The following is a 25,678-nucleotide window of genomic DNA, read 5'->3' as shown; positions in this document are numbered from 1 at the left end:
GGGCACTGCGTTACTTTAACTGACAATTGTGGGGTGCGATGCTGTACCCTAATAAAAATTGATGCCTTGTTTTCCCACAAATAGAGCTTTCTTTTGGTTGTCTTTGATCATCTGTGCAATTTTTTATTTTTTATTATTTTTTTTTTTATTTATCAACACAGAGACCTTTGACCTGTGTTTCAGAGAACAACAGTCTGCTGTGTATACAACAGCAGACCCTTGTCCTCTCTCCACAAGGAGCAATCGCAGCGGCCGGCCCCGTGGATCGAATTCCCTGGGCGCGCTCCCGCGAACCGTCCTACAAGTCGTTTGGTAAGTGTTAATGGGTATTGATTGATGCCTGGCCACAGTACATTACTGCAAGCAGGATCATGTATATCATCCTGCCTCTTCTGGATTAGGGGCATGTCGCTCCTGTGACGTTGTGTGAACCAGACACGGCGGATTGCAGCTCCCCTTTAGCAGCTGGGGATCATGTGATCACAATGTCAACAAAGCTGTTCTGAATGAATGCAAGTCTGTGTCTGGCCAGCCCTGATTTGTTCTGTGCCAGTCCCATAACTAACTTTAAAAAATAAAAAAAAAAAGTTTCAGAAAAGCTAATTTTTTGAGGTGTGTGTGATCTGCAGTGAGGTCCTCCTGTCCTGGATGCACACGTGTGGGCTCCCTCTTCCATCAGTAGCATCAGCTGTATCGGGTTACAGTTCAATACAGGCAACACGTCCCCCGGAGGGGTGAAGATCGGGTGAGTCCTAGTTACATAGTTTGTGAGGTTGAAAAGACATTAGTCCATCCAGTTCAACCTATGGTGTGTGTGTGTGTGTGTGTTAGTACATTGTATACCCCTGTATGTTGTGGCCTTTAAGGTGCCCATCTAATAGTTTTTTTGAAACGATCGATGCTCCCTGCTGTTACGACTGCTTGTGGAAGTGAATTCCGCATCCTTACTGCTCTGACAGTGAAGAACTCCTTACGTATTGTAAGGTTAAACCGTTTTTTCCTCTAGTTTTAGTGAGTGGCCACGTGTCTTATTGTATTCCCTTTCTCTAAAAAGTTTGTTCCTTATGCTAGGGTCCTCACCAGTACAGTATTTGTACATTGAACAAAGAATAATAGTAGCGCTTGAAACAATGTTAAAAAGTCTCTAAAAATAAACCATATAGAGTCCCCCAAGATGCCAGTCTGGTTAGTGTCAAACTCCTCCCAGCATATGGAAAATAGTCCTGCAAGGTTATTCAATGTTGGTACATCAGAACATCCGTCCCCTGAGACTCCAAAGCTCCAACAATTCACAAACCGCAAATCATTCGTGTAGTTCAACAGGGTCACCACTATTCCACCACCAAGTGTAGGGGGACAATAGGAAATGGCCACTCACCAGATCATGTTGCTCACTTACTCTCATAAGTGAGCACACCTCGCATATAATCAATGCCCACGTGAGTAGAGATCAGCAAGGGTTAAATCCAAGATTGGTTCAGTGGTTCTCTTCCTCTCATGCTCCCATGTGCATGGAAAACATAAAAAACATTCCCCACTAGTGCAATATGTCTGATAAAATTTTATACAAAAAAAATTATAGCACAGCATACATCGCACTCACTTGTAAAGAAAATAGTAAAAGCTTATCTCGTATAATGGCAGGTTCGGATCCTCCACTGCTACTACGATGTGGCTCCACGCCAGATCGGGTAGTCCCGGAAGTCCTCCGCTGTCGTGGTCCGCGATTGGGTGCGTCGTCTGGCCCCTACGCGTTTCGTCACTTCCTGACTTCAACCGGGGGCGCGGCCAGCTCACGGCGTCGCACCCAATGGTGAAGCAATCAGGTCACCCGGAAGGACAACTCTCCTCATGATACCGGAAATTGAATGCAGACTGGGAACTTCCTGTCGGGCGATGCTATAACACCACCTCTGCAGACACCAATACAAATGAGTCTGATCCTATTTGTAAACCCCGCCCCGGGCCAACCCAAATAGGCGTGCAGTCTAATCCAGTGACCTGCTGCTTCCATCACCTCGAGAACCATCGGAAGTCACTCAAACAAGTGAATAACCATCCGCTGGTATCTCGGCGCACTCTCAATAGCATCCAATGCTGTAGGTTGCAATAAGCCCTGAAACAACAGGGATGCACAACTCCAACTATGGCAAGTTAATGCGGACCAATAAAGTATAAAGTCTCATGAGTATAATATACTGTAGCAAAGAAAATATTGCTAAAAATTAGCACATTACTCAAAATTAAAAATCAGATATCAAATCCAATAAAATGTATAAAATCAAATATCGCTATCAAATAATTGAAATACATTCAATATGGTATAGGTCTAAAAAATCTAAACAATCTTGGATACAGAATAGGGATGATGGTATATATCTCCTCAAAAGTTACAGTCGAAAATAATAAACTAAGAGTCACTGATGAAACAATTGAGGTCAAGTTCGATGTTCAAACCCACCGGCGTGAGGGATTGGGTCAGGTAAATCCATTTAGTTTCGCACTTAGAGAGTTCCCTGACCCAATTAACCCCTCGCCACGGTGGTGTGACCCGTTCAATGCCCCAAAATATCAGTTCACTGGGGTCCTGGTGGTGATGTTGTCGAAAGTGGGCTGCACATTGTGCTCCCATTTGCCATTGATAATGTTGGTGATATGTTCACCAACGCGAATTTTCAAAGTTCTTTTAGGTCTCCCTATGTACACCAGCTTACATGGGCACATAAGCCCATAAACAACATGAGTGGTGTCGCATGTAATAAAGGATTTTATTTTAAATGTTTTATCAATGGCTGGGACAGAAAAAGATGTACGTCTTCTCAAATTATTAGGTGTAAGAGAGCATGCTCTGTACCTCCCACATGTGAATGAGCCTTTCAGGTCTGGGAAAAAGGCGATATTAGGTGGATCAATCACCTTTCTCACCACACGATCCCCAAAATTGGGGGCTCTCCGATAGATGAAAGAGGGGTTATTGGGTAGGGCCGGGCCCAGGGTCCTGTCCATTTGCAGTATCGGCCAATGTTGTTTAAATATGGCTTCTACTTTCCTATAGTCATTAGAGAAGTAAGAGAGGAAACTCCATTGTTTGGGGTCATTTTCTGGTGCCCCAACTCTGACTCTGACTCGGAGGCCTAGGTGCCTCCAGAATGTTGGTAATCTCCCTGTCCAACACAGACTCCTCGTATCCCTTGGCCACAAATCTCTCCTTTAAGATTCCCACCTGATCCAAATAGTCATTTGTAGATGTGCAATTCCGCCTAACGCGTAAGAATTGCCCCCTAGGAATATTCTTAAGCCAGTTGGGGTGGTGGCCACTTTGTATGGCGAGGTAGCTGTTTCTATCCGTGGTTTTGAAGAATACTTTAGTGGAAAGGACATTGCCCTCCTTCTTAATTGTAACATCTAAAAAGTGAATTTCACTTTGACTGTAGTTAAACTCAAGTCTGATGTTGTTCTGGTTGTTGTTCAAGTGCTGCATGAAGGCCGTAAGATTTTGCTCCGATCCCTCCCAGATAAAGACAATATCATCTATGAACCGACAATAGTATCTTAGCTCAGGTCTAATGATGTTAAACACAAATTTGTCCTCCCAGAAAATCCACCTCCTCGGCCCATTGGCAATGGGATAGGGTCAGTGAATGCCAGACTAGGCCAGTACCTGGATAAGTTCTTACAAACCAGCGTGATTAGAACTAAGGCATTCCTTAAAGATACAGCTGACCTGCTCTTGTCATTGGATGATGTGCTGCTGAGGGACGACTCGCCGGCCTTCTTAGTGACGGCCGACGTGTCGTCCCTCTACACCATCATCCAACATGACGATGCTCTGTTGGCCCTCAATTGGGCTATGAGCAAAAGAGATGACCTGCCATGGGAACAAAAGGTCTTTATTGGAAGAGCCCTGGATTTTTGCCTGGGCCATAATTATTTCTGGCATGACAGCAATTTTTACAGCCAGAGAACTGGCGTGGCAATGGGCGCCAAATTTGCTCCCAGTCTGGCCAACATTTTTATGGCAGAGTGGGAGGACAAATTTGTGTTTAACATCATTAGACCTGAGCTAAGATACTATCGTCGGTTCATAGATGATATTGTCTTTATCTGGGAGGGATCGGAGCAAAATCTTACGGCCTTCATGCAGCACTTGAACAACAACCAGAATAACATCAGACTTGAGTTTAACTACAGTCAGAGTGAAATTCACTTTTTAGATGTTACAATTAAGAGGGAGGGCAATGTCCTTTCCACTAAAGTATTCTTCAAAACCACGGATAGAAACAGCTACCTCGCCATACAAAGTGGCCACCACCCCAACTGGCTTAAGAATATTCCTAGGGGGCAATTCTTACGCGTTAGGCGGAATTGCACATCTACAAATGAATATTTGGATCAGGTGGGAATCTTAAAGGAGAGATTTGTGGCCAAGGGATACGAGGAGTCTGTGTTGGACAGGGAGATTACCAACATTCTGGAGGCACCTAGGCCTCTGAGTCAGAGAGTCAGAGTTGGGGCACCAGAAAATGACCCCAAACAATGGAGTTTCCTCTCTGACTTCTCTAATGACTATAGGAAAGTAGAAGCCATATTCAAACAACATTGGCCGATACTGCAAATGGACAGGACCCTGGGCCCGGCCCTACCCAATAACCCCTCTTTCATCTATCGGAGAGCCCCCAATTTTGGGGATCGTGTGGTGAGAAAGGTGATTGATCCACCTAATATCGCCTTTTTCCCAGACCTGAAAGGCTCATTAACATGTGGGAGGTGCAGAGCATGCTCTCTTACACCTAATAATTTTTTTTTTTTTTTATATATATTTCTTTATTAAATTTTTCAGGTAAAAAATTATTTACAACACTCCAATCGCTGGAGAATTTTTTCATATACATTTTACACATATTACCTTTTTTATCCCTTTTTTTTTTTTTTTTTTTTTTCCCCCCCTCCCTTCCTTATCCCTCAACCCCCCCCCCCCCCCCGTCTCTTCTTATCATTCGACTCCTATTATTTCTCTGTATTCCCTTGTGTCCTTAAACTCTTGCCACTCATCCCAAATCTCCTCTTCATTCCCCTGTTCCTCCTCCTCCCAGGTCCCCAGCTGCTCCAACTTTCTTATTTTCTCTACTTTTAACAGCCAATCTTTCCTGGAGGGGGCCTCTTCTTTTTGCCAATTAAAGGGAATCAAGCTCTTAGCTGAGTTTAATAAGTGAGGGAGTAATGTTTTTTATATTGCTTCACTGACATATGGGTTCCATGAAACATGCATTTCCAAGGATCCAAGGGAATATCTATTTTAGTAATTTTACTTATTACCGTATATACTCGAGTATAAGCCGACTTTTTCAGCACATTTTTTGTGCTGAAAAAGCACCCCCTCGGCTTATACTCGAGTGAGCAAAAAACGAAAGTGGAGAAATGGCAGGAACGTTTGAGGAATGACCGGGAATAAGTGTGTATTTCACCCCGACCCTCCCGCCCTGCATCCGCCGCCGTTAATATGATAATAGTGTATGCCGGAATGATATGACCCGCCGCTTGACTCCTCTGTAGCAGAGGAGACAGTCAGCGGAGAGTCAGTGGATGAGCTGCGCTCGCACGTCACATCGTGGGAGGAGCCAGTGCTGGCAGCCGCGCTGCTGAAGAAGTGAAGAAGCTGCCGGGAGCGGGAGGCACTGAGGGAACCGTTACCCACACCTGCCACTATGCAGATCAGCAGCATCCAGCACCCCAAGGTTCCTAAATAATTATATTTAATAGTTTATTTTACAGTATATATTTTTATTTATTTATTACCGGTACTTATGGTTGACCTGGGTTGAGGGGGGGAGGGGGGAGGCCTAATGTGCTGTAATGTACAGTGTAATGTGCTGTGATGTACAGTGTAATGTGCTGTAATGTACTTTGTAATGTGCCAGTAGCTGCTGCATTTCCCACCCTAGGCTTATACTCGAGTCAATCATTTTTCCCATTTTTTTATGGTAAAAGTAGGGGCCTCGGCTTATATTCGGGTCGGCTTATACTCGAGTATATACGGTAATTCTATAACTTCACTCCAGAATACTTTAATTTTTGGGCACTCCCACCATATATGGGCTATAGTCCCTACCATCTGACATCCCCTCAAGCAAAGTCTTGAACTCTCCACCTGAATTCTTGCCATCTTATCAGGAGTGTTGTACCACCTTGTGATCAATTTATAGTTCATCTCCTCCGTGTTGGTGTCTATCGCGGATTTATGTACTAATTGAAGGCTCTTATCCCACTGTTTGTTGTTACTACACGGGCCGAGATCTCTTTCCCATTTTTCTTTTAATGATATTCCTCTCTCTTTTGTTATTGTTAACAGTATTTTATACACATTCGAAATATTATTTATTATCTTATCCTTAAGACATAATTGCTCAAAAGGGCGGAGGTCGTTTATATCTCTCAATGGCTGCGGTAGTGACAATGTGAAGTGCTTTAGTTGGATATACCTCCACTCATTTATCTTCCAGTTTTCTTTCCTTTGTTTCAGCTCCGCCAGGGTTATAATTTTCCCCTTCTCTACTATATCCCCTAATTGTGCTTCTCCTTCTTCTATCCATTTACCTAATTCCTTCTCTTCCCCTGGTGCAAAAAATTTTGTGCCCTGTAACGGGATCAGTGGTGAATTGTTTCCAATTTTCTTTTTTATGTATATTATCCCAAACCTTAATAGCATGTCTTGTGATTATATGCGTGTTCGTGTCCAGATTTCTAAACCTCTCAGGTATCCATATAACTTTTGCTAGGTGTGTACCACTCATCGTGCTTTCTATTACCACCCAATTTCTATCATTTTTTTTTGTCCATTCTATCACCCTTGTGAGTATTGCTGCATAATAATAATTTTTAAAGTCGGGTAGGGCTAGTCCCCCTTGTCCCTTACCTTTACATAGTGTAGTGTACTTTACCCTTGGCTTTTTGTATTTCCAAATAAAGCGGGATATTAATCTTTTAAGTGTTTTAAAAAATACTTGAGGTAATGAAATCGGAATCATCTGGAATTTATATATAATTTTGGGCAGGATTATCATTTTTATCGTATTTATTCTCCCTATCCAGGAAAAGATTCTAGGGGGTTAATCTATTTAATTCTGATCTTACTTCATTCAGAAGTTCTAGAAAATTTGTTATGTAGAGTTTTTCTGGAGTTGGGGTTAATTTTATCCCTAAATATTTAATCTCATCTTTTCTCCAGTTGAACTGAAATTCTTTTTTTAACATCTCCTCTTCTTGTTTAGGGATATTAATATTTAATATTTCTGATTTTTTTTGATTAATTTTTAAATTGGATAGTTCTCCATATTGTTTCATTATTTTAATTATGTTGGGCAAAGTGATCCTCGGATTACTTATGTAAAGCAGGATATCATCTGCAAAGGCAGATACCTTATGCTCCACTTGTCCCACCTTTATGCCCCCGATGTCCACACTATTTCTAATAGCTGCCAGTAGTGATTCCAAAGATAAGACAAATAACATCGGAGACAAGGGATATCCTTGTCTTGTTCCATTGAGCATTTTAAACGAGTCTGACAAAGTTCCATTGACCTTTACCTTTGCAGTTGGTTGATTATACAAAGTTTTGATCCAGGCCAACATTCTAGGTTTTATTCCCAACTCCACTAGGGTGTTTATCATGAACTCCCAGTCTACCCTGTCAAATGCTTTTTCCGCATCTATTGACAGGAGTAGACTGGGAGCTCTGCTTTTTACCATATGGTCTATCAACAGTATAGTTTTTATCCCATTGTCCCGTCCCTGTCTCCCCGGGATGAATCCTACTTGATCATTGTGTATCCACTCCCCCATTAGGTTCTTCATTCTAGTGGCCAGAATTTTTGTGAATAATTTAGTATCAACATTAAGTAGGGAGATGGGTCTAAAACTAGAACATAGTAACGGGTCTTTTCCCTCTTTCCATATAACTGTGATTGATGCTGACAGGGCCTCTCTACTCATCTCGTACTGAGTCCCTATTCCGTTTATATATTCTTTAAATCTTGGGATTAAAATGTCCTTAAATTTTTTATAATAACCTATGGCAAACCCATCCGGTCCTGGGCTTTTACCTAGGCTCGTTTCTTTAATGGCTCTCTATTTCTTGTTCTGAGATTGGTCTTTCTAAGAATGTTAACTTTTCCTCATCGATCTTTTTCAGTCCTGCGTCTACAAGGTATTTTTTGATTTTCTCCCTCCTTTCTGTTTCATTCCCCTGTATCTCACCTTTCTTTACTGCATAAAGATTAGCATAGTAGTTTTGGAATTATTTGGCTATTCCTGTCGTTGTTTGAATTATTTCCCCATTTTTATTTTTAATTTTATCTACAAAATTTTTTCCTTTCTTCTTTTTCAGAATTTTTGCCAAGTTTTTCCCCAACCTTATTACTTTCAATGTATTTTTCTTTTATGCATCTTTTCATTTCCTGCTTTATTTCCTGTTCTAGCAGATCTTTCAATTCTTCTCTCTTCACCTCAAGTAAATTATTTATTAATATATCTTGTGTATTTTTATGTTTTTGCTCTAATTGATGTACTTCTGTCATTAGCCTAATCTTATCTTTTATTCTTTCTTTTTTCCTTTGGGTCCCCTTTGAGATAAATATGCCCCTCATATAAGCCTTATGAGCTTCCCATACTATGTCTTTTGGTGCATCTTTTGTATCGTTTATTTGAAAATAGAATTCCAACTCTTTCACTATTTCTTTTTCCCACATTTTATCTCCAAAAATCTCCTCATTTATTTTCCAAGCATCCATCCTAGGTCGCTCTTTCGCCATTTTTATTTTTACCATAATGGGGGTATGATCCGACCAAGTCTTGACCCCAATCTCTGCCTCGCTTACCCTTTCGATCCACCTATGTTCGATTAGTATATAATCCAATCTTGAGTATGTTCCATGTACACTTGAGTAACATGTATAATCTCTATCTTTCGGATGGAGAATTCTCCAAATATCTGCCAGTTGATTTGTAAATAATTTTTCCTTTATTTTCTTTGCCTGTACTTTATTTATCCGTAGGGTTTTTGATGTGGTATCTACTTTAGGGTCAAGGCAGAGATTGAGGTCCCCTGCCAGTATGACTCCTCCTTTTTTAAACTCCATTAATTTTCCCAGTACTTTACCTAGGAAGTCTACTTGTCTTTCATTAGGACTATATATATTTACTAGGGTCAAATCTTCATCTCCTATTTTTCCTCTTAAAAAGAGGTATCTTCTCTCTGGGTCTACCTTTCTCGACTCTAGAACAAATCCGAGGCCCCTAGAAATGCCAATGGCTACTCCCTTGGACTTCCTCCCGGGTGAGTCCGCGTAATACCAGGTAGGATGGCTCTTAGAATACAATCTGATATTAGATGCATGAGATAAATGAGTCTCCTGTAAGAATGTCAAATCTGCTTTCAAATAACTAATTTCTTTTAAAAATTTTTTCCTTTTTTTTCTGGAGAGTTTAAACCTCGGACATTGTAAGATAATATGTTAACTATCACCATTGTTTCTTAATCTTCATTACTGTCTTTCTCTATCATCTCTTCAACTCTAAAGTGGCCATAAAAACTGTTCAACCAACACCAGGGATCCATAAGAGATGGCATTAATCCCTCTGATTTTTCTTGTCTTGTGAGTTCTCTTAATTCTTGTATTTTCTTATAGGAGACGTTTTGATCTATTGACTTCTTTTTCCCTCTTTCTTCCCCTTTCCTCTTCCCACCCCTACCCTCCCCTCCCCCCAACTATTCCCGGTCCCTCCATCAGGGTTGTCGATTCTCCTTCCTCCCTTTCCAATCGACTTGTGGCCGAGGTCGAGCTCTGCTAGTGGTCACCGTTCCCTCCCATCTTCCCTACCGTAGGGTCTAATGGTGACGGCCCGCTGATCTCCATAGGGCCACCCGTTTTTTATTCTTACTTGCTCCTTCTCCCGCCAGCCCTTCCCCCCCCTCCCCCAATCCCCCCGGTCCCCCCAGTCCTTTTTCATCCTTTTGTTTTCATCTTTTTCTTCTGTTTCCACTGATTCAATTCTCCTTCATCAACTTCTTCCTCTGGGCACTCCTGGTCTGTCCAGCCTGGAATATCTATAAGTGGGATTTTTACTGCTTCACAAAAGTCTTTGGTTTCCTCTGGGTATCTAAGGAGTACTGTCCTCCCATCTCTTCTCACTCCTAGGCCTGCTGGGAAGTTCCAAAAGTATTGTATATCTTTTTTCTTTAATATTTCTACCATTGGTCTAAGAATGCGTTTTCTGTTAATTGTCTCTTTTGCCAGGTCTGGGAAAATCTGAATGTCCTCCCCGTCATATTTTAATTCCGGTCTACTTCTCATTTTCCCCCAGATCTGGGCCCTTGTCTCGTATTTATGGAATCTTACAATCACATCTCTTGTTTTCTCTTTTGGTAGATTGGTTGGTTTACGCAACCTATGAATTCTCTCAAACTCAATTTTTTATCTGTGGTCGCCTTTCCCAGCAGAGGGTTAAATAACTTCTCCAGGGTTTCTTCTAAATTTTCTGTTGGCCCTTTCTCTGGTAATCCTCTTATTCTCAGATTTTTTCTTCGATTTCTATTCTCTTGGTCTTCGATTTTGTATAACATATTTCTCTGCTCCATTTTCATTTTTCTCATTTGTTCTTTTAGATTTTTTAGTTCTTTTCCTTGGGACTCCACCTTTTCTTCTGTTTCTTCTACTCTGCCCAGAATATGCCCAAAGTCGACGTGTAATATAGCCATCTCGGCTTTGATGGATCTTTCAAGGCTGGCAAACATTTCCCGCATTTCTGATTTTGATGGTGGATAATCTTTTTCATTGAATTCATCTTCTCTATTCATGTCTCCATCCTCTATTGTTATACTGCTTTCTCTTGACACTTGTAGGCTTTCTTCTCCACTTACTCCTATATGCTTTTGATTCTTAGTTTTCTTGGTTCCCTCTGTATTTTGTTTGGGTCTAACAACCGGTTGATCCTCTGGCTGTGTGTTTTGACCTTTTCCCTCAGGTATCATGTATTTTTTAATTGTTCCTGGGCTTGCTGTAGTTTTTGGAGGCTTCCCTGCCACTTCCTTTGCCGGTTTACCTCTCATTGTGGATTCGGCTCTGGGGAATAAGCCCGCAGTATAGCTTCCTCTTATGTCTCTATTTTCAGTATGAACTAAATATCATATACATTTATTCAGTGATTCAAGTAAGAGAGGTCCCACACTTTTTGCACGACAGTCTCACTAGTTCTTAAGCTATACACTCACACATGATAATATAGCTGTGCTACCAGGGGAAGCTGTTGTTGAAGTCAAACGTATGAAAATTTTGGTGGTTTCCCCTCTCACTTAAGTACTCAGATTCCCGCACATTTCTCAATGCGCGTAAGTAAGATCTGGGGGGTTTCCGCCCTCACCCAAGTGAGTAGAGTCCCGCACTTTTTCCAGAACCGTTCAACTAGCTCTTAAGCATACACTTGTAAATAAATACTGTAGCAGTGCTTTCTAAGAAAGCTGGTATTTGAAATTGGTCATATAAGGATTCTGGGGGGTTTCCCTTCTCATTCAAACAGGCAAAGTCCCGAACCTTTTCAACACCAACCCACCTTCTCTTAGACCTTATACTCATAGATGACAATATGTCTTTGCTTTCAGAGAGGGCCGGTATATTATATTCAATAAGGGAGGATTCTGGGGGGTTTCCCCCCTCCCTAAGTAAGCAGAGTCCCACACATTTTTTCCAAACCGTCCCGACAATTCTTAAGCTATACACTCATGAAAGATAATCTAGCAGTACTTCCGAGGAGGGCTGATATTGAAATCCTGTGCAATAAAGTCCGGGGGGGGTTTCCCCTCTACCATAAGTAAGCAGTGTCCCGCACAATTTTCAGAACCATCCCTCTGACTCATTAAGCTGTAAACTCATAAATGAAAATATACAGATGCTTTCACGAAGGGCTGGGAATGAGATCAAGTGTAGTGCAATTCTATAGGGGTTTCCCCTCCTACTTTGGTAAACAGATTCCCGCACATTTTTTCTCAACAGTCTCGTTAACTCTTAAGCTATATACTCCTGGGTGATAATTTAGCAGTGCTTCAAGAAAGGCTGATTTTAGGATCCAACGCAGGAGGGTTCTAGGGGATTTCCCCTCTCGCTTAAGTAAGCATAGTCCCGCACTTTCTTCAGATTAGTCCCTCTGTTCTATTAAGCTGCATACTCATAGATGATAATAAGACAGTGCTTTTTAAGAAGAGCTGATGTTGAGAAATAAACGTGCAACCTCTCTGGGGGGTTTCCCTCGCACTCAAGCAAGCAGGGTCCCACACCACTTTTCCATCAGTCACATTAGCTCTTAAGTTATATAAGTAAGCAGAGTCCCACACATTTTTTCCAAACAGTCCCGACAATTCTTAAGCTATACACTCATGAAAGATAATTCAGCAGTACTTTCAAGGAAGGCTGATATTGAGATCATGTGAAATAAAATCCTGGGGGGGTTTCCCCTCTACCATAAGTAAGCAGCGTCCTGCACAATTTTCAGAACCATCCCTCTGACTCATCAAACTATAAACTCATAGATGAAAATATACTGATACTTTCACGAAGGGCTAGGAATGAGATCAAATGTAGTGCAATTCTATAGGGGTTTCCCCTCATACTTTGGTAAACAGATTCCCGCACATTTTTTCTCAACAGTCTCGTTAACTCTTAAGCTATATACTCCTGGGTGATAATTTAGCAGTGCTTCAAGAAAGGCTGATTTTGGGATCCAACGCAGGAGGGTTCTAGGGGATTTCCCCTCTCGCTTAAGTAAGCATAGTCCCGCACTTTCTTCAGATTAATCCCTCTGTTCTATTAAGCTGCATACTCATAGATGATAATAAGACAGTGCTTTTCAAGAAGATCTGATGTTGAGAAATAAACATACAACCTCTCTGGGGGTTTCCCTCGCACTCAAACAAGCAAGGTCCCACACCACTTTTCCATCAGTCACATTAGCTCTTAAGTTATACACTCCAAAATGATGATAGTATTTTTAAGAAAGACTGTTTTGATATCGTTCATATGAAAATTCTGGGGGGTTTCCCCTCTCACCAGTCCCCTTCGGCTAATCTATGGCGTTCCTTGTAGAGTGGTATGGTGGGGATGATTACGATGTCCAATGTTGCTGGGTCTCTCCAAGCTGGATCCCTCGGCGGTGTTCACTCCAATCAGACCTTCTCTCCTGATCCTGGACGCCGGCTCTCCCAGCGTCTCAGCAGCCCCTGCGCTCGGCGGCCACCTCTCCAATACACAGCCGATTCCAGTCTCCAGGAGGGACCCAGGGTGCTCGTCCCTCCTCCAAGCCTCAGGGAGGGTCGGCAACCAGGACCGGGTCGGGGCCTCCGGGTAGCGGGGAGGGGGGGTAGCGGGATCCAGCTAGGCAGGCATCGAGCCTAGGTGAGAGAGCATTCCCTCACATCTCTCTGGGCGGTGGCTCAGAGACTCAGCAGGCCGTCGGGATCAGCTCCATTAGCAGACTCCTCCCTCCATTGCTGGCATTACACCTAATAATTTGAGAAGACGTACATCTTTTTCTGTCCCAGCCATTGATAAAACATTTAAAATAAAATCCTTTATTACATGCGACACCACTCATGTTGTTTATGGGCTTATGTGCCCATGTAAGCTGGTGTACATAGGGAGAACTAAAAGAACTTTGAAAATTCGCGTTGGTGAACATATCACCAACATTATCAATGGCAAACGGGAGCACAATGTGCCAGCCCACTTTCGACAACATCACCACCAGGACCCCAGTGAACTGATATTTTGGGGCATTGAACGGGTCACACCACCGTGGCGAGGGGTTAATTGGGTCAGGGAACTCTCTAAGTGCGAAACTAAATGGATTTACCTGACCCAATTCCTCGCGCCGGTGGGTTTGAACATCGAACTTGACCTCAATTGTTTCATCAGTGACTCTTAGTTTATTATTTTCGACTGTAACTTTTGAGGAGATATATACCATCATCCCTATTCTGTATCCAAGATTGTTTAGATTTTTTAGACCTATACCATATTGAATGTATTTCAATTATTTGATAGCGATATTTGATTTTATACATTTTATTGGATTTGATATCTGAATTTTAATTTTGAGTAATGTGCTAATTTTTAGCAATATTTTCTTTGCTACAGTATATTATACTCATGAGACTTTATACTTTATTGGTCCGCATTAACTTGCCATAGTTGGAGTTGTGCATCCCTGTTGTTTCAGGGCTTATTGCAACCTACAGCATTGGATGCTATTGAGAGTGCGCCGAGATACCAGCGGATGGTTATTCACTTGTTTGAGTGACTTTCGATGGTTCTCGAGGTGATGGAAGCAGCAGGTCACTGGATTAGACTGCACGCCTATTTGGGTTGGCCCGGGGCGGGGTTTACAAATAGGATCAGACTCATTTGTATTGGTGTCTGCAGAGGTGGTGTTATAGCATCGCCCGACAGGAAGTTCCCAGTCTGCATTCAATTTCCGGTATCATGAGGCGAGTTGTCCTTCCGGGTGACCTGATTGCTTCACCATTGGGTGCGACGCCGTGAGCCGAAGCATAAATAGATCGGGAGCGCTTGTCTGGCCGCGCCCCCGGTTGAAGTCAGGAAGTGACGAAACGCGTCGGGGCGTGGCCAGACGACGCACCCAATCGCGGACCACGACAGCGGAGGACTTCCGGGACTACCCGATCTGGCGTGGAGCCACATCGTAGTAGCAGTGGAGGATCCGAACCTGCCATTATACGAGATAAGCTTTTACTATTTTCTTTACAAGTGAGTGCGATGTATGCTGTGCTATTATTTTTTGAATAAAATTTTATCAGACATATTGCACTAGTGGGGAATGTTTTTTATGTTTTCCACGCACATGGGAGCATGAGAGGAAGAGAACCACTGAACCAATCTTGGATTTAGACATATGCCGGTTTTCGGTAATTCGATATATCGCGGTATTGCATAGCCACGGTATTGTTATTGTGGCATTTTTAAAATACCGAGTTTCTCTGTCAAGTCTGCCTGACTTGTGAATTGATACATTTCAGTGAGCTGGATGACTCATTCACTCACACAGCTAAGCCTTTCAGCATTAAGTCTCCTAACTATAAACAAAAATGATTACATTTGTATCTTTTCCTTCCCTCTGCCAGGGAGAAAGGAAGTTTAACCTCTTAAAGACTGGACCTTTTACAAGTTAAAATCAGTTTTTTTTTTGCTAGAAAAGTACTTAGAACCCCCAAACATTTTATATATTTTTTTAGCAGAGACCCTACAGAAAAAAATGGCGATTGTTGTAATATTTTATGTCACACTGTATTTGCGCAGCAGTCTTTCAAACGCAATTAATAGACTTTAATGAATAATAAAAAAAAAAAAAAACGTAACAGTAAAGTTATCCCAATTTTTTTTTTTGTTACACAGAGAATCGTGAGAGAATCGTGATCTTTATTCCAAGCTAAAAAATCGTGATTCTCATTTTGGCCAGAATCGTGCAGCTCATACACGTGCAGATCCGATGGCCTGGTCTTTAAAGGGGCAAATCCTTGCGATCCAGAAGTGGTTAAACCTGCAGGAGGACCAGGGCTTTTATCTATTAATGACTTTACTATTGCTTTAGGCCTGGTTCACATGTATGCGGGTTGGTGGTTCACATGTATGCGGGTTGGCGGTTCACATGTATGCGGGTTGGCGGTTCACATGTATGCGGGTTGGCGGCCCACATTTGCACAGGCATAGCAGCCCATTGATTTAAAGTCATTAATAGATAAAAACACCGGTCCTCCTGCAGGTTTAACCAATTAATGACTTTACTATTGCTTTAGGCCTGGTTCACATGTATGCGGGTTGGGGGCCCACATTTGCACAGGCATAGCAGCCCATTGATGTGAATGGGCTTGAGCTGCTATGCCTGCGTTTTCAGCTGAAAAAAGGTGCATGCAGAATTTAAAAAAATGCAGTGGCCATGAAATCCATCCTTCTTTTGCACCATGCGACTTACCTGCCGTTGCTGCACACGCAAACTGTTTTTAAATGCCGTGCCCACGTATACAAAAAATGCAGAAAGCCAGTGTTGCCAACCCCCCGGAGGGAAATTTACTGGCAGAACGTCCAAAATTTACGGACAGCAACAATTTTTTACGGACACTGAAAAAAGTACCTAAAATAACAATTTTCAGTGCTAAACCGTGCAAATATCAATATTTTAACTATAAACATATAGCTAGTGCTATTAGCAATGTGTTAAAGTTAAACAAAAGTCAAAAAACATATTTCTCAAATTTACATGAAGGTTGGGTTACCATAACCCAGCCAGCACAGAGTTCCCCCTTACATCAGAGTCTGCAGACTCTGGTCAGACATGGTACAGGAGGTGGTCAGAGACGGTACAGGAGGTGGGCAGACACTGCAGACATGGTACAGGAGGTGGTCAGAGACGGTACAGGAGGTGGTCAGAGACGGTACAGGAGGTGGGCAGACATGGTACAGGAGGTGGGCAGACACTGCAGACATGGTACAGGAGGTGGGGAGACACGGTACAGAAGGTGGTCAGACACTGCGGACATGGTACAGAGGGTGGGCAGACACTGCCGACATGGTACAGGGGGTGGGCAGACACTGCAGACATGGTACAGGAGGTGGGGAGACACGGTACAGAAGGTGGTCAGACACTGCGGACATGGTACAGAGGGTGGGCAGACACTGCCGACATGGTACAGGGGGTGGGCAGACACTGCCGACATGGTACAGGGGGTGGGCAGACACTGCGGACATGGTACAGGGGGTGGGCAGACACTGCGGACATGGTACAGGGGGTGGGCAGACACTGCAGACATGGTACAGGGGGTGGGCAGACACTGCGGAGGACCTACCCATCCATCTATCTACCTACCTACCTGTGTGATATCAGGGGAGCTACTTACCTACCTGGTAGGTAGGTAGCTCCCCTGATATTACACGGGTAGGTAAGTAGCTCCCCTCATATCATTGCAATGCAAGGCAAGGCAGTACAACAAGTTACACTGACTTACATGAAACATTTCCAACTCCTCGTGATGCCAGGAGCCCAGGACCTGTGTGTGGCCCCCCCCCCCTCACCCTTCCATCCAGATGAGAGGAGCTGGCTCTGAGTCTGACTTACCTTACCTGCGGCGGATGGATGGACTGGACGGTCAGTGGTCGGCATAGTGCCCAGCAGCACGGCTCAGCCCGCACGGATAGGTAGGTGACGGTGATCCCCTCCATAGCTCACGCCGATCGCCCTCCTCGGTGTCGGTGAGCGGATGACGATCAGGCGAGGTTCGGTCCAGTTGTACTCCTCCAGTCCCGGACCCGGCTTCATCACACAGGCCCAGGGGAAGGGAACACAGGTGGGAAAACTTAAATGAGGAGGGGCGGAGGCGGAGGCAGAGGCGGGCCGTGGCACTCTCCTCCAACGTCTATAACTCGGGGTCAGGTGCGGAGGCGGGGACGGAGGCGGGGACGGAGGCGGGCTGTGGCACTCGTCCAACGTCGATAACTCGGGGATCTCCGGAACTGCGCGCCGCACATGCGCAGTTCTAACAGTGCCGCCGCCGCCGCCGTAGATTTACGGGCACTTTTCTCCTGCTACGGGCATTTACGGGCAGGAGAAAAGTGCCCTGTTTTAACGGGCTGTCCGTAAATCTACGGGCGGTTGGCAACACTGCAGAAAGCTTGCCAGAGCAGGAACTGCAGGTTAGTCGCATGGTGCAAAAGCAGGATGGATTTCAAGGCCACTGAATTTAAAAAAAATGCTGCATGCACCTTTTTTCTGCCGGAAAATGAGGGCATAGCAGCCCGTTCAAATCAATGGGCTGCTATGCCTGTGCAAATGTGGGCCGCCAACCCGCATACATGTGAACCACCAACCCGCATACATGTGAACCACCAACCCGCATACATGTGAACCAGGCCTAAAGCAATAGTATAGTAATTTATAAACAACACCTCCTTCAGGTTTAACCACTTCTTGACCACAAGGATTTGCCCTCTTAATGACCAGGCCATCGGATCGGAGCCGAGCGCCAGGACCAGTTATCACCAGTTAGGCCAGACACTGCTTGATGACCTATTTTAGGCCTGGTTCACAGAGTCTGTACTGACTGACTATATAATAATGTGCATAAGTGAACCAAAGCCCCTAAATTCAGCAATGAAATTGAAGTGAGGTGGAAATTTAATAATTTATATTTAATAATAGAATACCGTGATAATACCGTATACCGTGGCAAAACCTTAATCAATTAATCGCAGCATGAAAATCTGATACCGTCACAAGCCTACTTGGATTTAATCCTTGCTGATCTCTACTCACGTGGGCATTGATTATATGCGAGGTGTGCTCACTTATGAGAGTAAAGCCCCGTACACACGTACCGATCGTCGGCATACAAACGTTCGTCTTTTCTCCCCGGGATGTCGGTGTCTGTTGAAAAGTGCAAAGACTGCCCAAGAATTTTGTCCGCCGACTGCAGAAGTGATGTCATGTAATGGTTAACTTTCCCTGTGTTTTTTCTTTTCTGAGCATACCCAGTCTTGCAAATCTGCGGTCTGTCGGCAGAATTCTGTACTGACTGGCGAACAATCGTCCGTTCTGGTGTCGGCATACAAAAATTTTCATGTTTGCAAGAAAGACTCTTGTCCGCAGAATGTGCGCAGACAGCTGTCGGAGGCACCATACTAACAAGCGTACAATCGGCAGATCTTTCGTCCGCCGACGTTTGTATGACGACGATCGGTACGTGTGTACGGGGCTTAAGTGAGCAACATGATCTGGTGAGTGGCCATTTCCTATTGTCCCCCTACACTTGATGGTGGAATAGTGGTGACCCTGTTGAACTACACGAATGATTTGCGGTTTGTGAATTGTTGGAGCTTTGGAGTCTCAGGGGACGGATGTTCTGATGTACCAACATTGAATAACCTTGCAGGACTATTTTCCATATGCTGGGAGGAGTTTGACACTAACCAGACTGGCATCTTGGGGGACTCTGGTTTATTTTTAGAGACTTTTTAACATTGTTTCAAGCGCTACTATTATTCTTTGTTGATTCTATTATCAAATATACTGTATATTTGTTTAAGTAGCTGCTACATTGGTTTTAACTTTTACCAGCCGGTGTGCTGGTGCTCCCTGGAGCGCGGAGATTAATTCACAGTTTAGGCGTAAGGCTGAGGAATTTTTTACATATTAGTATTTGTACATTGATATCATATCCCCCCTCAAGTGTCTCTTCTCCAGAGAGAATAAGTTCAATGCTTGTAGTCTTTCCTCATAGCCGATGCCCTCCATTCCCCTAATTATTTTTGTTGCCCTTCTCTGGACTCTCTCCAGTTCCAGCACATCCTTCCTGAGGAACGGTGCCCAGAACTGGACAGCATACTCCAGATGTGGCCGGACCAGAGTCTTGTAGAGTGGGAGAATAATCTCTTTATTTCTGGAGTGAATCCCCTTTTTCATACATGCCAGTATTCTGTTGGCATTGCATGCCACTGCCAAGCCTGTTGTCCACTAGGACCCCCAGGTCCTTTTCCATCTTGGATTCACCCAGAGGTTCCCCCCTAGTGAGTAGCTTGCTTTCGTGTTTCTGATGCCCAAGTGCATTACTTTACATTTTTCAACATTAAACCTCATCTGCCATGTAGTTGCCCACCCCATTATTTTGTTCAGCTCCGCTTGAAAGATTTCCACATCCTGCAAAGAAGATATTGGCATGCTTAATTTAGTATCATCCGCAAATACAGAGAATGTGCTAGATATCCCCTCCTCTAGATCATTTATGAATAAAACAAGATTGGTCCCAGGACAGAACCTTGGGGGGACCTCACTTTCCACACCCGCCTAATCCGAGTACTCCCCATTAATGGCCACCCTCTGGACTCTCCCCTGGAGCCAGTTCTCTATCCAGGTACTCGCCCTATGGTCCATACCTACATTCCTTAGTTTGTACAGTAAGCGTTTGTGGGGAACGGTGTCAAAGGCCTTTGCAAAGTCCAGATACACCACATCCACAGGCTTTCCTTTATCTAGGTGGCAGCTCACTTCATCGTAGAAGGTTAAAAGATTGGTTTGGCAAGAACGATTTTTCATGAGTAATAATACCGTTTTCATTTCTAAAGTCTTGTATATGGTCCCTTAACATCCCCTCCAAAATCTTGCAGACTACTGATGTTAGGCTGACTGGCCTATAGTTACCCGGGATATATCTCGGCCTTTTTTTTTTTTTTTAAATATTGGTACCACGTTGGCTTTTTTCCAATCAGCTGGCACCATACCCATCTGTAGACTATCCTTCAAGATCAGGAATAATGGTCTGGCAATCACCTGGCTGAGCTCTTTAAGAACCCTCGGGTGCAAGCCATCCGGTCCCAGTGATTTATTTATGTTAAGTTTCTCTAGTTTAGTTCTACGTCTATCTTCTGTTAGCCATGGTGGTACTTCCTGAGGTGTATTATTTACTTTAGCCTTACAAGCTGGGTTAGTGCAGCCCCCCAATTCTTTTGTGAAGACTGAAGAGAAGAAATTATTTAACACGCCTTTTCTCTGTCCTCTGTGGCCATATTTCCCTTGTCGTCTTTTATGAGGCCAATGTGTTCTGGCCTCGCTTTCTTACTGTTTATATACTTAAAGAATTTCTTGGGGTTCTTTTTACTCTCTTCCGCTATATGTCTCTCGTGTTCTATTTTAGCCGGCTCGATTTTGTCTTTACATATCTTATTACACTTTGTAATGCTTGAATGCTGCCAATGACCCCTCTGTCTTCTTTTTTTTTATTTATTTATTTATTTATTTTTTTTTTGAAGGCCTTTTCTTTAGTATTAATATGCATTTTTATGTTGGAGTTTTGCCACCCAGGGTTTAGTTTTGCTCTTTTTAAATTTTTATTTCCCTTTTGGAATGCACTGGCCAATCCCTTTTTTAGTATGCTCTGGGTTCTATCCCATTTGATATTTTCTAGCAGAGAGTGCAGTTTTGGGAAATTGGCTCTTTTGAAATTCAGTGTCCTTATTAAATTACCCTTGTGTTTCCTATTAATATGATAAATACTGAATCTAATTGACCTATGGTCACTGTTTCCTAAGTTGCCCCATATTTCTATATCGTGAGCAGGTCTGTATTGTTGGTAATCAGTAGGTCAAGTACCGCATTATTTGTCGGTGGGTTCACCATCTGACCCATAAAATTGTCCTTCAAAACATTTAGGAACTGCCGAGCCTTGGCTGAATGCGCGGTTCCTTCTGCCCCTGTCTATATCTGGATAATTAAAGTCCCCCATTATAATGACATTTCCCATCCTTGCTGCTAATCCTATCTGTAAAAGGAGGTCCGCCTCCCCCCTCCTCCCTCTGGTTGGGGGCCCTATAGCATATGCCCAATATTACCTTCCCTATAGTGCCTTCCCTTTTAAGTTCTATCCATAGGGATTCTGCCTCGTCCATAGCTCCATTATTATCATCCCTCATATTTACCCATACACTGTTCTTAATATACAGACATACTCCTCCCCCTTTTTTACCTTCTCTATCCCTGCGATAAAGGGAATACCCCTGAATGGTCGCCATCCAATCATGAAAGCTGTCGAACCAAGTCTCTGTTATCCCCACAAAATCTAAGTCCTCCTCAAACATCAGTAGCTCCAGCTCTCCCATCTTGTTGGCCAGGCTTCTGGCATTGGTAAACAAACCTCGTAATTTTGACCGGTTGCATATATCCTCGTTTGTTGTTGTTGGGTGAGTCTTCTGATCATTGTTTACAGAAGAATTTCAGCCCAGCCTTCTATCCAGCTTAGAGCACTTACAGTGAGCCTTTCAGCCATACACCTACAGGAGGGCAGTTGAGGCATTTTCTTGGCATTGCCTACACACTGTGAGCTTACCTACTGCATATCACTGAATACAGTTGAGCCATCTATCCAGCTCAGTCCCCCTCCATAACCTACATTGGCTCTCTAACTATTGCAAGAAGATTATAGCCACAATAAAACTTCTTGGTGGACTGGACCAGCAACATGTAGCCGAACACCACTTTTTTGGACATTTTATCACAATCTGCATTTGCAATATAATGCAGATTGGCCATAGAGATGTGACTAGTGGTCCATCCCTCAGAGGATAACTTTGGCATACCAATTTTACATTGCGTGGACTTTGTCTTACATTTTTGGCTGGGTTCACACTTATTCAAATTGGATGCAGATTTCCCCCCATATAATTTGCATTAAAGGAGATCGTGACTGGTTCTCACTGGAGCCAGTTCACACACCTCCAGGGCGGCAGCTGTCCACATTTGGAAAGGGTCCTGTGCGTCTTTGGCTTTGAATCGGGTGCGTGTTCAGGCGGAAATTCGTGCCTGATTCGGTGAAAAAGGAGATGCGCACCGGACCCCATTGCTGTAAGCTGTGGCCGTAGCATGTGTGAACCCAGCTTTAATTGGGACTTCTATATAGATGCCCCAATTGTTGTTCTGACAGAGGTGGATTGCTTTTTATGTATGGTTTTACTGGGTATTTTCCATGCAGGCTGGTTTAGCAGGGACTGTGGTGGTGGGTCACTGGGTGTCTGTCTGGGGGGGGGGGGGGGTTGAGAGGGAGCTGGGAGGGTTCTTTTGGGTCTGACAAGGGGTAGTATTTAATTGTTTCCATTTTTTTTTTTTTTTCTATTTTTAATAAACTTTTTTTTTTACATTTCTAATACAGGATAGCCTAAGTTGGTGTCTTCTTGGCTGCATTTTCTCTTATGTTACTTACTGTAATAAGGGCCTGGTGACGAGATCAAAGGGTTCGGGGACGGGGGGGAGGGGCCTCCCGCCCTTCATAGTTTCTTGTACCGGGCCCTGAAGGTTCTAGTTATGCCTCTGGCATGTAATTCGTTTTTTATAGCCTGAGTTTAATGACCGGGTCACTTTTGCGCAATATAGTATGTAACTGAAAAATGCCAGAGGTTGATTTACTAAAACCAGAAACGGCAAAATCTGGTGCAGTTCTGCATAATCAGCTTCCAGTTTTTTTTGTCAAAGCTTATTGAACAAGTTGGAGTAAGAAGCTAATTGGCTACCATCCACAGCTGCACCAGATTTTGCACTCTGCAGTTTTGGTAAATCAACCCCTATGTCTACTTGCAAGCATAGGGTTAAGAAGACAAACCACAAAAGGATGTAAAGCAGGAAATGTTGATAAACTGTCTGGCCATCCTGTATATTTTTAACATTGTTTTTGTAGAACTGTGCTAAAGTCTAATTTTGGTCATCTTGGTAAGTGTATATTAATGTTATGACAGGGTCAGTCTTAGACTGGAACACTCACAAATGAGCAATGTGAAAGAATTTTATATTTGATAAATGCATTATTTTTTTGTAAAAGAGCACATGGCATCTGCCTTTTTTTAATGAATGAATTCACATTGTTACTGAAGAAAACACTGAAAAAAATGTGGATGCCACCCTTTTTCTAACCTTTCTTTTTAAAAATGCTAGTTTCCTGGCTCACCCACTGGCTTTAACCATTTTCCATGCCGCCCACAGTATTTTTACTTTGGACGGGCAGCACAGCCAGGCTCAGAAACGTAAATCTACGTTGCCTGGCACATGCGTGCAGCAGGCTGCACCTGTGACCACTGCATCCACCAGACACAGTGGATTTTTGATACCGGTGTATAACATGATCATAATGTTAACAAAACTGTTATGAATAAATTTCATTCATAACAGCTGTGCTTACTCTAGTGCTACTGTGATTTGACCTACAGCTATCACTTGTTACCTGGGCCAATCGGAGCACCCTGTACCATGTGATAGCTGTGGACCAAGATGTTAATTTTTACATTTTGCATATGGTCACCAGCCAGTATTCCTGATCATACCAGTCATATGATGAGGCTTTACTGCACTGGTTACAGTATGTGAAAAGCATGTGATAAAGATTAAAAGATTAATTTTCCAAAAAATTGTGACCAAAAAACTACAACTTCAAAAAACTCACTTACTAAATATCTGACACTCTACTTTCAAAAGGGGTTGATTTAGAGGCATTTGTACTTTCACACAAACCAATTCAAACCAAACCAATTTATATACTTATTTTTTTTTTTTACAAAGATCTGTAGTAGAATACATTTTGGCCTAAATGTATGAAGACATTGAATTCTATTGGATAGATTTTATAACAAAGTAGAAAATGATATCCTCTGTTTTTTGTTTTAAAAAAAAACCTAGTGATGATCAAATACCAGCAAGAAAGCCCTATTTGTGTGAAAATACCTTTTAATTTGGGTACAATGTTGCATGGCTGAGCAATTTGTCAGTTAAAGTAGAGCAGTGCTGAATAGCAAAAAGATCTGCTCATGAAAGGGGTAAAACCTTCCAGAGGTCAAGTTGGTAATATGTTGTCACTACTCCAAAACAATTAAGCAGGTAAAGATTTAATGACTCTCACCCTGCTTTAATAACCTGCATAATTGTTCCAAGTCAGTGATTTTGTGTTTAAAACCTGCATAACAGCCAGGCAACCAGCATTTTTCAGAACACCATTGGCAGGCCACCATATTTATCTAAAGACCAGTATGTACTTCTGACCTTCTGAAAATGACAGTTTCTTGGTGGTCTTTGTTAACTCTCCAGTTTTACGTAGATTTGAAACATATATACTTTTGGTGTGTGTGTGTGTGTTTTTTTAATTTATTATAAAGGTTCTACATAAGAGCTGATCATTGTAGGCACCCCTGTCAGTAGTAAATGGTTTTGTCTCAACCCTGTAACGGCTACATCTGCAGGACAGCTTGATCTGTTGAAAAATAGACTTACTGGCTGGAGAGAGCTTAAAAAAATAAATAAAGCAAACAAATGGCAGCCAACACATCTAACATTGGTAAAGTGCAATATAATATTTGCTTTGAAGTTTAATATGTGCTGATAAAAAGGTGAAGGTTGCCTGATGGTTATGCTGATCCAGTGGCTTCAGTAATTTGACTCCGGAAGCATTGAAATCATTTAGGAAGCATTGATATCATTTGGTCAGTGAAACAACTGGACAGCTAACAAGTTTCCTTTAAAGTAAACCTTGCAAGGTATATAAACAAACCTAATGGACAATCAATGCACCTGTGGATTTTTAGCTACTCATTTTCCATTTCCCCTGATGGACTGAGACTATCAGTCCATCATGACTGCAAATCATCATTCGCAGAAGAGGGCGGGCTAAGCTCCCAGTACATTTTGTGTGGTCTCCCCCCCCCCCCCAATATCATATAGAAACTTGATTGCAGATTACCATTTCCTTTTGACAAATCTGGTCAATGTAATTTGAAGTATTATGAATCTGTGTCACAAAACCCACATTTCTATCCTGTGTTTCTCTTACGTCCTCTGACAGTCACCTCCCACTCATACAGTCTTCACTTATGGGTATTGGTCTTATGCCTAAGATTTTATTATAAACATTCACAAAACACTTTGCATAGACGCACCTATAGGGGGCTGTCCCTCTGGTCCAATACCCCCCCCCCTGCTAGCAGCATTCCCAAATCAGTTTGTCTTTTGCCTAGTCAGGAGTAGGCAGGCTTCCCTTAGCTGGGGCTACAGTCTCAGCCTTTTCTTCTGTTTTCCTAATTTTTATTTCTGCTAAGTGTTTTTC

The 25,678-nt window shown here is 42.9% G+C and overlaps 1 protein-coding gene across 1 annotated transcript in view; it reads left to right on the top strand.

The window, feature by feature from the left end:
- CCNI2 (cyclin I family member 2) overlaps positions 1–25,678 on the top strand; it is a 65,587-nt gene that overhangs the window by 32,196 nt on the left and 7,713 nt on the right. The gene's annotated exons all lie outside the window — the stretch shown is intronic.

Source organism: Pelophylax lessonae (assembly GCF_965119305.1).
Source record: "Pelophylax lessonae genome assembly, chromosome: 4".
Lineage (NCBI taxonomy): Eukaryota > Metazoa > Chordata > Amphibia > Anura > Ranidae > Pelophylax > Pelophylax lessonae.
The sequence above is the reverse complement of the archived record's forward strand: the minus strand, read 5'-3'. Positions and strand labels throughout refer to the sequence as shown.